General features: G+C 47.3%; 1 long non-coding RNA gene across 1 annotated transcript; it reads left to right on the plus strand.

The window, feature by feature from the left end:
• The first annotated feature begins 939 nt into the window (after positions 1 to 939).
• LOC128048916 (uncharacterized) lies at positions 940 to 9,841 on the plus strand. Its single transcript, XR_008199415.1, has 3 exons — positions 940 to 1,262; positions 2,111 to 2,271; positions 9,705 to 9,841. It is a non-coding gene; the product is annotated as an uncharacterized LOC128048916 (long non-coding RNA).
• Positions 9,842 to 13,976: the final 4,135 nt, after the last annotated feature.

The following is a 13,976-nucleotide window of genomic DNA, read 5'->3' on the forward strand; positions in this document are numbered from 1 at the left end:
AGATCCCCTGGAGAAGGAAATGGCAACCCACTGCAGTATTCTTGCCTGGAAAATCCCATGGACAAAGGAGCCTGGTGGGCTGCAGTCCATGGGGTCACAAAGAGTCGGGACTGAGTGACTGAGTCCACACACCTGGACATTAGCTGATCTCACACACACACACACATCTGGACATTAGCTGGTCACACACACACACATACACACACACACACACACACATCCGGACATTAGCTGATCTGACCTCCAGGAGACTAAGAGCCTGAGGTTGAAACTTGCAAGGCAACCCCCCCAGTGAACTCTGAACTTGACTAGCTAGCTCCTCTCTGTAGGCAGAGTGCAGTGAAATAGACATTGTAAGAGAGAACTGTGCTGTTATTCTTGTCTGAGGTTGTACTCCAAATCCGCTTTCATAAGAAAGACCCGATTTTGATGAACTTCTTAAACGTGGTCGTGTTGAGTTCATTGATGGTAGTGTCCTCTTTGTTGTGATCAGCAGACTGACTTGAGAATCTTATCCTCACTGTGTAATAAGACTGGACACCATTGTTTGCCATCTTTTCCTCTTGTCATCATGCGTGTAGGGGTTGGAGGAGAGGGAATCCATTCCAGATTCATGAATAAATGATTTTTAAAATTCTGCCCTGAATAAACTGCAGCTGATAGTAACTTTTCTTTTATCACTTTGGTAATATAAGCCTCAGGGTAAAAAAGAAATATGTGTTGATAAGAAGCAATCTCCTAGATCTTGTGGTAACGAAGAAGAAGGTTTTGTATCAGTGTTGCTTTCATTTCTAGACTGTTCCTGTGAGGATGGTCAAGACCTGGGAGCCGCTCTGGACTCACAAACACACTCTTTCTACGTGGAGTAATCAACGCTCCCTGTAGCGGGTCATGGAGGGCTGCATATGTTATATATTTCTTCCTGCGACGTCTATGTCTCATTTCCACCTTGCATTATTTAAACCTCAGTTCTCAGCTCAGAGTTAATGGACTCTTGAGGTGTTTGTTTCCTGTAACTCTTACGTAACCCACTTGCAGGTGTGGGAAATCTCTTGTTCTCAGTTTGAATCATCACAAGCAACAGCTAAACACATAACCCGTGGTGGGAAACATTTACTCCATGAAATTGAAAATTCTGAAACAAACCAGGGCCTGGCACCTTCACTCTCGCTGGCTCCTGGCCCAGAGGAGAATCCAGGAGGCTGTCTGCCCTCACCCAAAGAGTGAGCTTCCTGAGTCCACCGGCCTCCAGCCTCTCCCAGGTATGTCTTTCTGAAACGAGTTAGACACTTCACTTAATCTTTCGGCTTATGTTGGTCAAAAAGGGAGGTGTTAAAAGATCCCTTAATTGTAGAGTGGTAGAAAGGCAAAACAGAATGACTAAGACTACCTACCCATGGAAACAAGTCAGGTTTTCCGTTTGCTGAAGCTCGGTCCCCGTCTGTCTAAATTGTACATTTATTGGGACTCATTATGATGAAAATTCTGCTGAGCTTTGATGGATGATGTAGAAAGGTGATACCTTTACAGAAATGTGTCTAAGCCATCCAGGTATTTGATGTCACCTCCCAGGTTGCCCCAGTGGAACAGCAGGAGACACAAGAGACCTGGGTTTGATCCTTGGGTTTGGAAGAGCCCCTGGAGGAGGGCATGGCAACCCACTCCAGTATTCTTGCCTGGAGAATCCCATGGACAGAGGAGCCTGGTGGGCTGCAGTCCATGGAGTTGCAAAGAGTTGGACACAACTGATTGACTACACGTGCACGTGTACACAGACACACAGACACACACACACACACACACAGATTGCCAAGAACAGTGCTAAAAACCATCTTACAGTGAGTGTTTCTGGTCACCCTTCCATCCCAGACTGCCCTCTGGCCCCTGGGGGAAGAATGTTTTATTTATTTTTCAATAAACATTGTATTTTGCACAAAATAGTCCATTTCTAAATGAAAGTATACATCCCTGTACTCGTAAAGTGAAAAAGGGACTGTAATGAAAAGATAGCAAGGAAAAGGAAAAACAGAAGCCTTGTCAAAAATTATTTTTGATCAGAAGCTTCAGCAACGTGACTTTGCTTCATTTTACCCCTTTGCCCTAAATGCAGGGAAAGGTTTGGTGAAAGAAGCCATCCTGCTTCACTTCCTGCGGATCACTGGATCATGATGCTTGGGCACTGCTGATGGAAAAGAGAAACATTTCAAAGAAATACAAGGTGCACGGCTCTCGTGGGCTGCCTGGTCATCGAGAATGATGTCCATGGGAGAGGTGAGTCCCAAACGTCTTGGAAAGAAGTTTACAGCTCATCACCAACCCCCACTATTCCTCAGGGAGTGTCATTCCCAGACTCTAGGCTGGGAGCTGGCTGGGGAGTTGGTTTGGTGTGTCCCGCCTTTCCCCAACCCCTGCCGTCCTGTTTTCCATCCATCTTGCTTCTTCCTAACACCTGAGTGAGGGCTCCTTCCTGAATGTGACTCAGCTTGGCCTCCTGCTGCAAGATTATGTAGAGCGTTTTCTCAGCTCTAATTGCCTGGCTTTCGTTCCTCAGCCCTGCAGGCTAAGAGTTTGGCTTTTATTTGAACCTTCTCCCTGTGTGGCTGTGGATCTATGAAATTAGCACTGGTCTTATTTATTTTTAATGGCTCCTCATGAGAAGGGAACATACAGGATATGCCAACGACGCTTGTGTTTTCTGCAGCTTTTTCCGCTGTGCTTTGCCCTCCGCCGAGAGGCTACACAGCAAGCTGATCCCGGCTCCCACCCCACTGTTTAAGCCGGCTCAGGAGAGTCGCAATCCAGAGTTGAATTCAGCTCATCTCTGCAGTGTTAACCATGAACCCAGATGGTGCTTCTTGTGTTTTCCTGTTCCTTTTTAAGAAATATCTTGTCCTGAAGGGCTCATGACACGAGTATCTCCGCAGGTTGCATACAGAATCAGTAGGCATTCTCAGTCTGCATTTGATGAACATTCTTAGAGAATTCTTAGAGAATCAATGTCCGGCCCAGTTCCTCCTCTTTATTTATTTAAGAAAAGGACCATCTTGGGAGCACTAATCTGAGTCTTATTTCTGACCTTGCTGGCTCCGGGTGACCTTGAATAACTCACCAGAGGGGAACTGTCACTTCTCAGAAGGTGGAGTTTACTGGGGACTGACCAGGCTCTTGGTAGAAGAACAACCTGTGGCTGGATTTCTCTAGGAACACCTGACTTGGCTGAGGGCCAAGGGCTTGGGACGGGAAAGGAAAGGGATTGACCTAGTTCTCCCCGAATCTCCTGCTACTCAGTCTGTCCCCCTCAAGTTCACATCTCTGAGTTCCAGGGGTGAGCCAGGCAGCAACCCAGTCCAGCATAGCCCCAGCCTTGTGGGACTCATGGTCCAGCAGGAGGACATTCTGCACTGCCACAGGCTTTAGTAAAGGGGAAGTTAAGGCTGCTTGGCAGCCTGTGACCAAGGATGTAACCAATCCCAAGGGATCAGAGGAGGCTTCCCTGAGAAGTGACGTCTGGACACACAGATCAGAAAGAAGGGCGGGTGCTAGTTAGGGGGACTCTGGGCCTGGCCACACCCTTCTATGCCTCCAGGTTCCAGGAGATGAGGAACAGGTGTGGATGTAGGCCAATGGGACATTCTTTATTATTCGAGTGAAGATGGCAGGATCTGAGCCACTTTAAGAACCAGAATCTGTCACCCCAATGCCTGCACCTGGCCCTGAGGTCTGCCCTCCAGGGGGCTGGGTCAGTGCTGGGGGTGGGGGTGGGGAAGGGATGGGGGGTGTGGTGACTGGGACATCAGCGGTCGTTGCAGAGATTTTTATTCGACTTGGAATCCAAATGCTGATTATGCAGAGTTGCTCTTTCCTGTTCCTGGGCCTTTGCTCATGCCTTCCTCCCCCGCTCCCACTGCCAGCCCAGAAAACACACGCACATTCCTCCTACTTTCAGAGTCCTTCAGAGCCCCGTCTATCTGCAGCTTGCGCTCTGGGGTCAGATAACCAAGCTGAACCCTGGTTCTGTCTCCTGCCCGCTGTTTGACCTTGCAGAGGCAGAGGTTACTTGACCTCTCCGTGCTGCGCCTCTGTGTCTGTGAATGGGAATGATAACCGTGCCTAGGCTTCCCCGGTGGCTCAGCAGTAAAGAACACCTTGCCAGTGCAGGAGACCCGGGTTTGATCCCTGGGTTGGGAAGATCCCCTGGAGGAGGGAATGGCTACCCACTCCAGTATTCTTGCCTAAAGACTCCCATGAACAGAGGAGCCTGGCAGGCTGTAGTCTAGGGGGATTGCAGAGTTGGACATGATGGAGCGACTAAACAACAGTGCCTGCCTCCTGTGATGAGCTGACTGTGGAGTGTTTAGGAGAATGCCTCAGTAAGGGTTATTGGGTGTTAACATTCAAGACCCAGAGCTCTTGGGAGCCTGACAGGTTCCACACAGAACTTGGAGTTCTGGGCATTCTTTCTTCTTAGCACTTGCTTAGCCAGACAGCCCCAGAAGCAGCCCTGGAGCTAAACAGTCAGGGTTGTAGCCAGCGAGAGTCGAGACTTGGAGCCATGCGGAGTCCCAGCAAGCGGAGCTTAGGAAGAGCTTATTGAAGATTTGGGGGGAGCCTCTAGGGACATGGGACTCTGCCCAAGATTGGAGGCTGCCAAGAAGCAGGCAAGTCTGCAACTGGGCATTTCGATGAGTCTTATCTGTGGTACAGGAAGACGAGCCGGAGGATGAGCTGGACTTGGTCACGGAGCAGCAGACGCTCCTTCTGATGTGGGGTGGGTGTTTGGTATTCCGTGGGTGGCTCACTGACCTTATTGTCGTCTGTGCTTAGACACAGTTATGAAGTGGCCTTGCTCTGTCTCATCTAGCCAGAGTCTCCTTGTACCTTCTCCTGAGGTTGGTATTCTGCAAGTTTATCAGTCGGTTCAGTCGCTTAGTCGTGTCCCAACTCTGTGACCCCACTGCAAGTTTGTGGCCACTTTCTAAATGTCAGAGGCTGCTGTCTTTTTCTCTCTTGACCCATTAGTTATTTATTTGAACTAATTTTTTCTTCCTCAAGAGAAACTGTAAGTGAATGTATTCATTCATGCAACAAAGCAATAGCTGAGTATCTATATGGACAATGTGCCGGGCAAGATAAAGTGGTGAAAACCCTGCCTGCCTTCAAGGAACTCCAAGTCACAAGTCAACACTGAAAGACCATCTGTGTCAGTCTAGTTTGCTCATCAGCTTGCCACCAAGAAGTTTTCCATCCTGCCTGGAACTCCCAAACCCCTGCTTCCACGAGGCAGGGTTAGGAACTCAGTGTGAAGGATGAACCCGCCACCCCTCCCCATTCCTTGGACCCCTCGGACTGTGTCTGCCCAGGATAGGCCCAGGGACCAGGCGTTCTGTGCGTGTTCCGTGCTGTATCCACGTGCGGTCCACAATCAGGAGGGTTAAGGGAACTCGACACCCTCACATCTCAGCGCTGTATGCTCTCTTCTCATAGTTTTCTCAGAGGAGGATTTTAATTCAACAAGCTCCTTAATGTTGGTTCTCCTTTCTGAATGGCTTTGCTCTGTAGGGTGATTGTGTTTGGCTGGAGGTCAGAGACCACCTTACAATTCAGTTCAGCTGCTCAGTCGTGTCCGACTCTTTGCGACCCCACGGACTTCACCGACTGCCGGAGCTTGCTCAGACTCATGTCCATCCTATTACAGGCGCTTCCTAATTAGACCAGCATCTGGGCGGTGAGATGCTATTGTAAGCAGTGGACACTAGAGGGCAGCATCTCACCCAGACCGCACACAGCAAAGTCAGGTGCTGAGCTACCAGCGGTAAACTGTGGAGAACAGGGGGAAAGGACCTCCCAGAAGGTTTCTGGTCTCCTCTGCTCAAGTCCATGCGGGCCTGCATTCATCTCTTTTGTAATAATTGCTGGGAAAAGTGAACCCTTTTCGAACAGTAACCTCTTAACAGGTTTAGTTTATTTTTAAAGCAATTGCTTTTTGTTTGAAGCACACAGTGCAAGAACTCCCTATATCACATTCTTTAAAACATACACATCTCTTCTGTTTTAGATCCCACCAAATAGTGTGGTGGGGTATTATGCCTGAAGCCTCCTCTTGGAAGGGCTGGGGAAAAATTTCTTTGTCCTGTTATTTTTTTTTTTTTAATTGGCATCATGTCCAACAGTGGCTCAGTCTGCCTGCCTGTAATGCAGGAGACCCAGGTTTGATCCCTGGGTAAGGAAGATCCCCTGGAGGAGGGCATGGCAACCCACTTCAGTATTCTTGCCTGGAGAAACCCATGGACAGAGGACCCTGGCGGGCTACAGTCCATGGGGTCGCCAACAGTCGGACATGATTGAAGCTGCTAAGCACAGCACAGCACATCTGACCTCTCTAAAATATTTGCCCAGATAACCTTTTCCCATACCATCACTGAATCTTTATTTTCTTTTCTCATATGAAATTTTACGTCACCTAGCAAATAATTTCGGAGTACTTTCTGAGTCCATAAAGACCAAAATAGTTACTCTTCAAAGCTGCTCTCTCCAGTCATCGAATTAAATAAAATCACCATCTCTAATACTGTAACTTCTTTCTTGCTTTCAGTTCAGTTCAGTCACTCAGTCGTGTCCAACTCTTTGCGACCCCATGAACTGCAGCACGCCAGGCCTCCCAGTCCATCACCAACTCCTGGAGCTCGCTCAAACTCATGTCCATCGAGTCGGTGATGCCATCCAACCATCTCATCCTCTGTCATCCCCTTCTCCTCTGGCCTTCAATCTTTCCCAGCATCAGGGTCTTTTCCAGTGAATCAGTTCTTCCTATCAGGTGGCCAAAGTATTGGAGGTTCTGCTTCAACATCAGTCTTTCCAGTGAGTATTCACGACTGATTTCCTTTAGGGTGGACTGGTTGGATCTCCTTGCAATCCAAAGGACTCTCAAGAGTCTTCTCCAGCACCACAGTTCAAAAGCTTCAATTCTTTGGCACTCAGCTTTCTTTATAGTCCAACTCTCACATCCATACATGACCACTGGAAAAACCATAGCCTTGACTAGACGGACCTTTGTTGGCAAAATAATGTCTCTGCTTTTCAATATGCTATCTAGGTTGGTCATAACTTTTCTTCCAAGGAGTAAACATCTTTTAATTTCATAGCTGCAATCACCATCTGCAGTGATTTTGGAGCCCCAAAAAATAAAGTCAGCCACTGTTTCTACTGTTTCCCCATCTGTTTCCCATGAAGTGATGGGACCAGATGCCATGATCTTCGTTTTCTGAATGTTGAGCTTTAAGCCAACTTTTTCACTCTCCTCTTTCACTTTCATCAAGAGGCTCTTTAGTTCCTCTTCACTTTCTGCCATAAGGATGGTGTCATCTGCATATCTGAGGGTATTGATATTTCTCCTGGCAATCTTGATTCCAGCTTGTGTTTCTTCCAGTCCAGCGTTTCTCATGATGTACTCTGCATATAAGTTAAATAAGCAGGGTGACAATATACAGCCTTGACACACTCCTTTTCCTATTTGGAACCAGTCTGTTGTTCCAGGTCCAATTCTTAACTGTTGCTTCCTGACCTGCATACAGATTTCTCAGGAGGCAGGTCAGGTGGTCTGGTATGCCCATCTTTTAAAGAATTTTCCACCGTTTATTGTGATCCACCCAGTCAAAGCCTTTGGCATAGTAAGTAAAGTAGAAGTAGATGTTTTTCTGGAACTCTCTTGCTTTTTTGATGATCCAGCAGATGTTGGCAATTTGATCTCTGGTTCCTCTGCCTTTTCTAAATCCAGCTTGAACATCTGGAAGTTCACAGTTCACGTATTGTTGAAGCCTGGCTTGGATAATTTTAAGCATCACTTTACTAGCTTGTGAGATGAGTGCAATTGTGTGGTAGTTTGAGCATTTTTTGGCATTGCCTTTCTTTGGGATTGGAATGAAAACGGACCTTTTCCAGTCCTGTGGCCACTGCTGAGTTTTCCAAATTTGCTGACATATTGAGTGCAGCACTTTGACAGCATCATCTTTCAGGATTTGAAATAGCTCCACTGGAATTCCATCACCTCCACTAGCTTTCTTGGTAGTGATGCTTTCTAAGGCCCACTTGACTTCACATTCCAGGACATCTGGCTCTAGGTGAGTGATCACACCATCGTGATTATCTGGGTTGTGAAGATCTTTTTTGTACAGTTCTTCTGTGTATTCTTGCCACCTCTTCTTAATATCTTCTGCTTCTGTTAGGTCCATACCATTTCTGTCCTTTATTGAGCCCATCTTTGCATAAAATGTTCCCTTGGTATCTCTAATCTTCTTGAAGAGATCTCTAGTCTTTCCCATTCTGTTGTTTTCCTCTATTTCTTTGCATTGATCACTGAGGAAGGCTTTCTTATCTCTCCTTGCTATTCTTTGGAACTCTGCGTTCAGATGGATATATCTTTCCTTTTCTCCTTTGCTTTTCGCCTCCCATCTTTTCACAGCTATTTGTAAGGCGTCCTCAGACAGCCATTTTGCTTTTTTGCATTTCTTTTTCTTGGGGATGGTCTTGTTTTCATGCCTTAATTCATTGCAAAGTCAGCACCGTACAGCCTTCTACATATGCCATGTTCTTTACCAAACATGTGTCCAAAAGTTGGGCCATAAACTTTTTAGCTTAAAATGGGAATCTTTGACACATCAACACATATTTCTTTTTAAAATTTGAATATTATTGATTTACTTATTTGGCAGCGCTGGGCTTTAGTTGTGGCATGTGAGACCTAGTTCCCCGACCTGGGATCAAACCCAGGCCGCCTGCAGAGTCTTAGCCCCTGGACCCCCAGGGAAGTCCCACAACACACATTTCTGAAATCCCTCTCTCAAAGTCCGAGGAATTGCACTTGGTGCCCTGCGGAGTTTTAAAAGGTCAGCTTTCACACTTCCTGTGAAATGGAGCTGGGGTGGAGGGTTAGGTAATAAGCTGTCACTGCGAGGACAGGAAGTTGACTCCCGAGGTCACATGTCAGGGTCAGAGCTGGCAGAGACCCCAGACACAGGCTTTGTGGTCACCCGGCCAGTGATCCAGCTTTTCCTGCATCTTTGTTGTAACGTGGCTGTGATTGCCTGATCTTGGCACTGATACCCTCCATTAAAAAAAAAACACACAAAAACTATGTGTTATAAGATCAACATTTTAAAAATATATGTGTCATAGGTATAGAATTTTCTCTTTGTAAGGCGGTGTGCCGTCATGGAAAATACAGGTTTCAGAGTCAGACCACGCTGTGTGATAGACCCAGCTCAGCCCCTTTCTAGCCGTGTGCCTGGGAGGAGCCACCCAGCTCCTCTGAGCTGCTGCTGCTTCATCTTTTTTCGTATTGGGGTATTTATTTGTTTTTATTTATTTTTGGCTGTGCTGAGTCTTCATTGCCGCATGGGCTTTCTCTAGTTGCCTCGAGTAGGGGCTCCTCTCTGGTTGTGGTGCGTGGGCTTCTCATTGCCATGGCCTCTTACTGAGGAGCACGGGCTCTTGGGCGCACTGGCTTCAGCGTGCCTGGGCTTAGTTGCCCCCTCTGCATGTGGAATTGTCCTGGACCAAGGGTCAAACCCATGTCCCCCGCCCTGGCAGGCGGATCCCTAACTACCAGGACCACCAAGGAAGTCCTCTTTGTCTTTTAACGCTGTTATAAGTTATCAGAGACTGGGCATTTGAAGGCACTCAGCACAGTGTCTGATGTATGTTGGCAGCTCCACGATGGGGCCCGGTTTTATGGCTGGCTGAGTTCTTCCCGGATGTGGGCGTCCATCCCTTCAGGCCAAGGTGAAGGCTCAGAACGTCTGGGAGAAGTGACCCTGTGGAGCCAGAGTCAGAGCCCAACACAGACCTTCACCTCTCAAAGAGCTTGAGAGGGCAAGATGCAGGAGAGGAGAACTGAGGCACAGATAGGCCAAGCAGCACGAGGAAGAATCCATCTGTGATCTAGATGCCACCTCCCGACTTCCAGACAGCCCCGGTGCGCTGGGGACAGAGCTCCTGGTGCGCCAGGGTAGCAGGATTTCAGACATTCCTTCCAGCCCGAAGACTCTCTGCTAGAAGCCTTTGTACACTTCCATCATCAGCAATAACAGCGATGGCAGCTGATGCTTTGGCTCTTCCCACGTGACTGTGGCCTGCGGTCGGGTCCTCAGTGTAAGTGCAAGAGTCAGTCACTCAGTCATGTCTGACTCTGGGCGACCCCATGGACTGTAGCCCGCCAGGGTCCTCTGTCCATGGGATTCTCCAGGCAAGAATACTGGGGTGAGTTGCCATTCCCTTCTCCAGGGGATCTTCCCAACCCAGGGGATTGAACTTGGGTCTCCTGCATTGTAGGCAGATTCTGTACCATCTGAACAATTTTCTTCTCTTTTCTTCTGACAGAACCTAGCTCGTTGCCTTCAATACTGGCATGTCTCCTTTTTGGTTTCAGAGTCACCTGCATTAACCCAGGTCTCATTTTGGCTCTTCCCCGACCTTGGCAGGTCACTTCCTCCCCCTGGGGCTCAGCTCCGTGTCTGTAGAACGAGGAGGTGGTCTAAGGCCCATTCCGGCTCCTGTCTTCTGTGAAACACAGCTCCCACTCTCAAAGCTGTCGAAAATAAAAGCAAGGTCACCTCTGCAAAGCAATTTATGTTCACAGCTCTCTGGCTTAGCATCAGATGTGGATCATAAAAAGGCAAGTAGACAGAACACCAGATAAGAACCAGCATATATTGAAATAAAGGACGAAGTAGCAGAGAGTAAGGGTGTTTTCAGTGTAGCCGGAGCTGTTTGAGAGAATGTGGACCCTCTTGCTGGATGGCCTTTGAGAGTCTGGTCCATTGTAGTAAAAGGAGTGATAGCACCAGGGGTGTGCTCTGCTGTCACACAGGTTGTCTGCCCCCCACGGGCTGGGAAGAACCTCACAGGGGATCTAGATGTTGAGGAATTGCCCCTAATGACTGAGGTCATGCAGGATAAGGTAGTTGGCACAACCTGGGGTCGTAAATCCCCACCTAGAGCAGAGAGAATACGGTGGCGTCCCAAGAGGCTGACTTCATGCCTTGGTCTTCTACATGAAAAAGCAAATTGCAGAGAAATGAGATGGGGCCATGTTCACTTCGAATCAACTCTGATGCACATGAAAAGTTAGATCACTCAAAAACAAATGCCGTTTATCATGATAACAGTTTACACATCACAGCTACTTGGAATCTGCTAACCGAGGGGAAAAACTCAGGACAGAAAACCAGGCATTTGCATTATTTAGTGTGTAGCCAGTGCCACAGATTTATGGTTCATTTACCTGCCAGTGGCCCAGTGTGCACTTCGGAGCTCAGAGAAGATAAAAATCTATGTACTGTTGGACTAATATGGCAGTGAAGAAGCTTCAGAAATACACAGCAATTTGGGGAGGTGGTTATTGCAGTAGCGTTTTGGGCTTCCCTGGTGGCTCAGCTGGTAAAGAATCTCCCTGCAGTGAGGGAGACCTGGGTTCCATCCCTGGGTTGAGAAGATCCCCTGGAGAAGGGAAAGGCTACCCACTCCAGTATTCTGGACTGTATAGTCCATGGGGTCACAAAGACACAACTGAGTGACTTTCACTTTGGCAAATCTGAATAAAGTATTTGGGATGGAAGTAATGAAACCAAATTCACCCATTCATTAGCCTTTAATTCACTCTCATATCCTAGAGAGAACTAATGATATCCTAAAAGGAACTAAGAAGTTTTGGTAATATGAGGCTTCAGTTATATATATATATAATATATATATCAAATAAATGCTCAAAATTAGAAGCTGTTCATTCTTGCTTCAGTCATTAAACATCACAACAAGGTCCAACTGTCCAGCACAGAGAATTCTATTCCGTGTCCCATGATAAACCGTAATGGGAAAGAATATATGAAAAAAGACTGCTATATATGTATAGTTGAATCACTTTGTGTACAGTAATAATTAACAAAACACTGTAAATCAACTATATTTCAATAAAAAGAAAAAATTAAACATGAATTGGCCATCCACTGTATGCCAGGGGATAGCCATTCACCTACCAGGCTGGTGCTAGGTAGGACCAACTTGAAAGATGAACAACGTGTGGTCCTGACCTTCTGAGGGCTCTTGGTCAAGTGAAGAGACACGCAGGTCAAGTGAATGATAGCTCCGTGTGATAAGTGCTGATCAGAGAGAGGAACTCACACGTCCTGGGACATACAGAGGTATCAGACGTGCCTGGAGAGCAGGTAGATTTAACTTGAGGGTAAGGCCACTTCCTACCGTCATCTTGTTGTTGTTCAGTTGCTCAGTCGTGTCTGGCTCTTTGCAACCCCATGGACTGCAGCACGCCAGGCTTCTCTGTCCTTCAGTATTTCCTGAAGATTGTTCAGATTCATTTCCATTGAGTCAGTGATGCCATACAACCATCTCATTCTCTGTCTCCTTCTTCTCCTGCTTTCAGTCTTTCCCAGCATTAGGTTTTTTTCCAATGAATAAAGATACCAGCTGACAAAGTGAGAAACGACAGTGCGATCCAGGCAGGCATGAGCTTGGGCGAATGTATGGGGCTGGAAGGCACGGAGGCAGTCTGTGTCTGAGGAACAGTGTGCAGGCGTGGCAGCCACGTGTGGTTATTCAGAAAGCAGAGAGGGGAGCAGCTGAATCACAGGGGTATGGCTAGAGAGAGGGTTCGGGCCAGGGTGGGAGGGGCTTCGTGTTCCAAGTGAAGGAGATTGGATTTTGTTTGGGAAACTGACCAAAGTTCTTAAGAAGCTGAGGCATGATCAGCGAGACTAGATAAATCGAGATGTTGTTGGTGGAGATCAAGAATACGGGCTCAGGGAATTCCCTGGAGGTCCAGTGATCAGGGCTCTACACTCTGAATGCCAAGGTTCAAGACCCCACAAGTCGCACATGCGGCCTAAGAAAAAGAGTACAGTGCACAGAGCATCCCTGGAGAATGCAGCGGACGTCAGAGTTTTATTTACCTGGCGCAGCTCCCATCTCCTGGAACAGGAGACACACCTGGATGTACCTGTTCTCCCCTGCCCCAACTTCAATATGTCAGCCTTCCCAAGAACTGCCTTTTAAATGTAAATTTAAAAATAATAAAATATTTAATAAAAAGCCATCTCCTTAGCTACAATGATTGATCTAAGGGTGGATACCAGATACAAGCTAGTTCAATCATAGTATCTTGTTGTCTCCACCCTGTCCGGAGTGTTTGGCCAACATACAGGCATGTGACCCCAATCGGAGACCTTCCCTGGTAATTCTGAATTTTGAATTGTCACTAGGGGAAAGAGCTGTTTTTTTTTTTTTTCTGATGGTGAATCTGTCAAGTTGCAAATTTAGCGATGCTGCTGGTTATGTCTCTAATATTTGGGGAAAAAAAACTGGCCTTCAGTAGAAAAAAAGTTTAACCTTAGCAGAGATGCAGATGTGAGGCTCAGAAGGAAGTTAGTTCTGGTGGCCTTTCAGCCTCTGGTTCCAGGCATCCCTGGAGTTAATTTCATCACCTCCTGTCTTACAGTTTGGTTAACATGAACCCATAAATTACCCTTTATACTGGAGGTAGTTCTTATTGGGTTTCTGACACTAGCAACCGGGAGTCCTGACTAATGAAGACAGGGAGATAATTAAGTCTGATCTTGATACATTGCCTTTTAAAAGACCCTTCCCTGGGTGGTGGTGGAGCTTAAGGGGAAGAGCAGGACCAGAGATAGAGACTTGAAGGTCATGTTTGGTTTAGAGGTTGAGCCCTGGGAGTGAATGAGCTCACCTAAGGTAAGTGTAGGAAGTGATCTGAGGCCTAGGAGGGTGCCATCCTAGGAGGATGCATTTTGAAGGATGCCAGCATCCAAGGGGACAGAGGAGGACCAGCTGTCTCACCCAGGCCATTTCTGATTTCACCCAGCTCTTCCACTCTCACGGTCCTCCTTGGGGAGAAGGCCACGTCTAAGTCCAGGAGGGGGTGGCTAGCTTCTCTTTTTTCTATCTTTCTT

The sequence above is a fragment of the Budorcas taxicolor genome, chromosome 5 (genome assembly GCF_023091745.1).
Source record: "Budorcas taxicolor isolate Tak-1 chromosome 5, Takin1.1, whole genome shotgun sequence".
Taxonomy (NCBI): Eukaryota; Metazoa; Chordata; class Mammalia; order Artiodactyla; family Bovidae; genus Budorcas; species Budorcas taxicolor.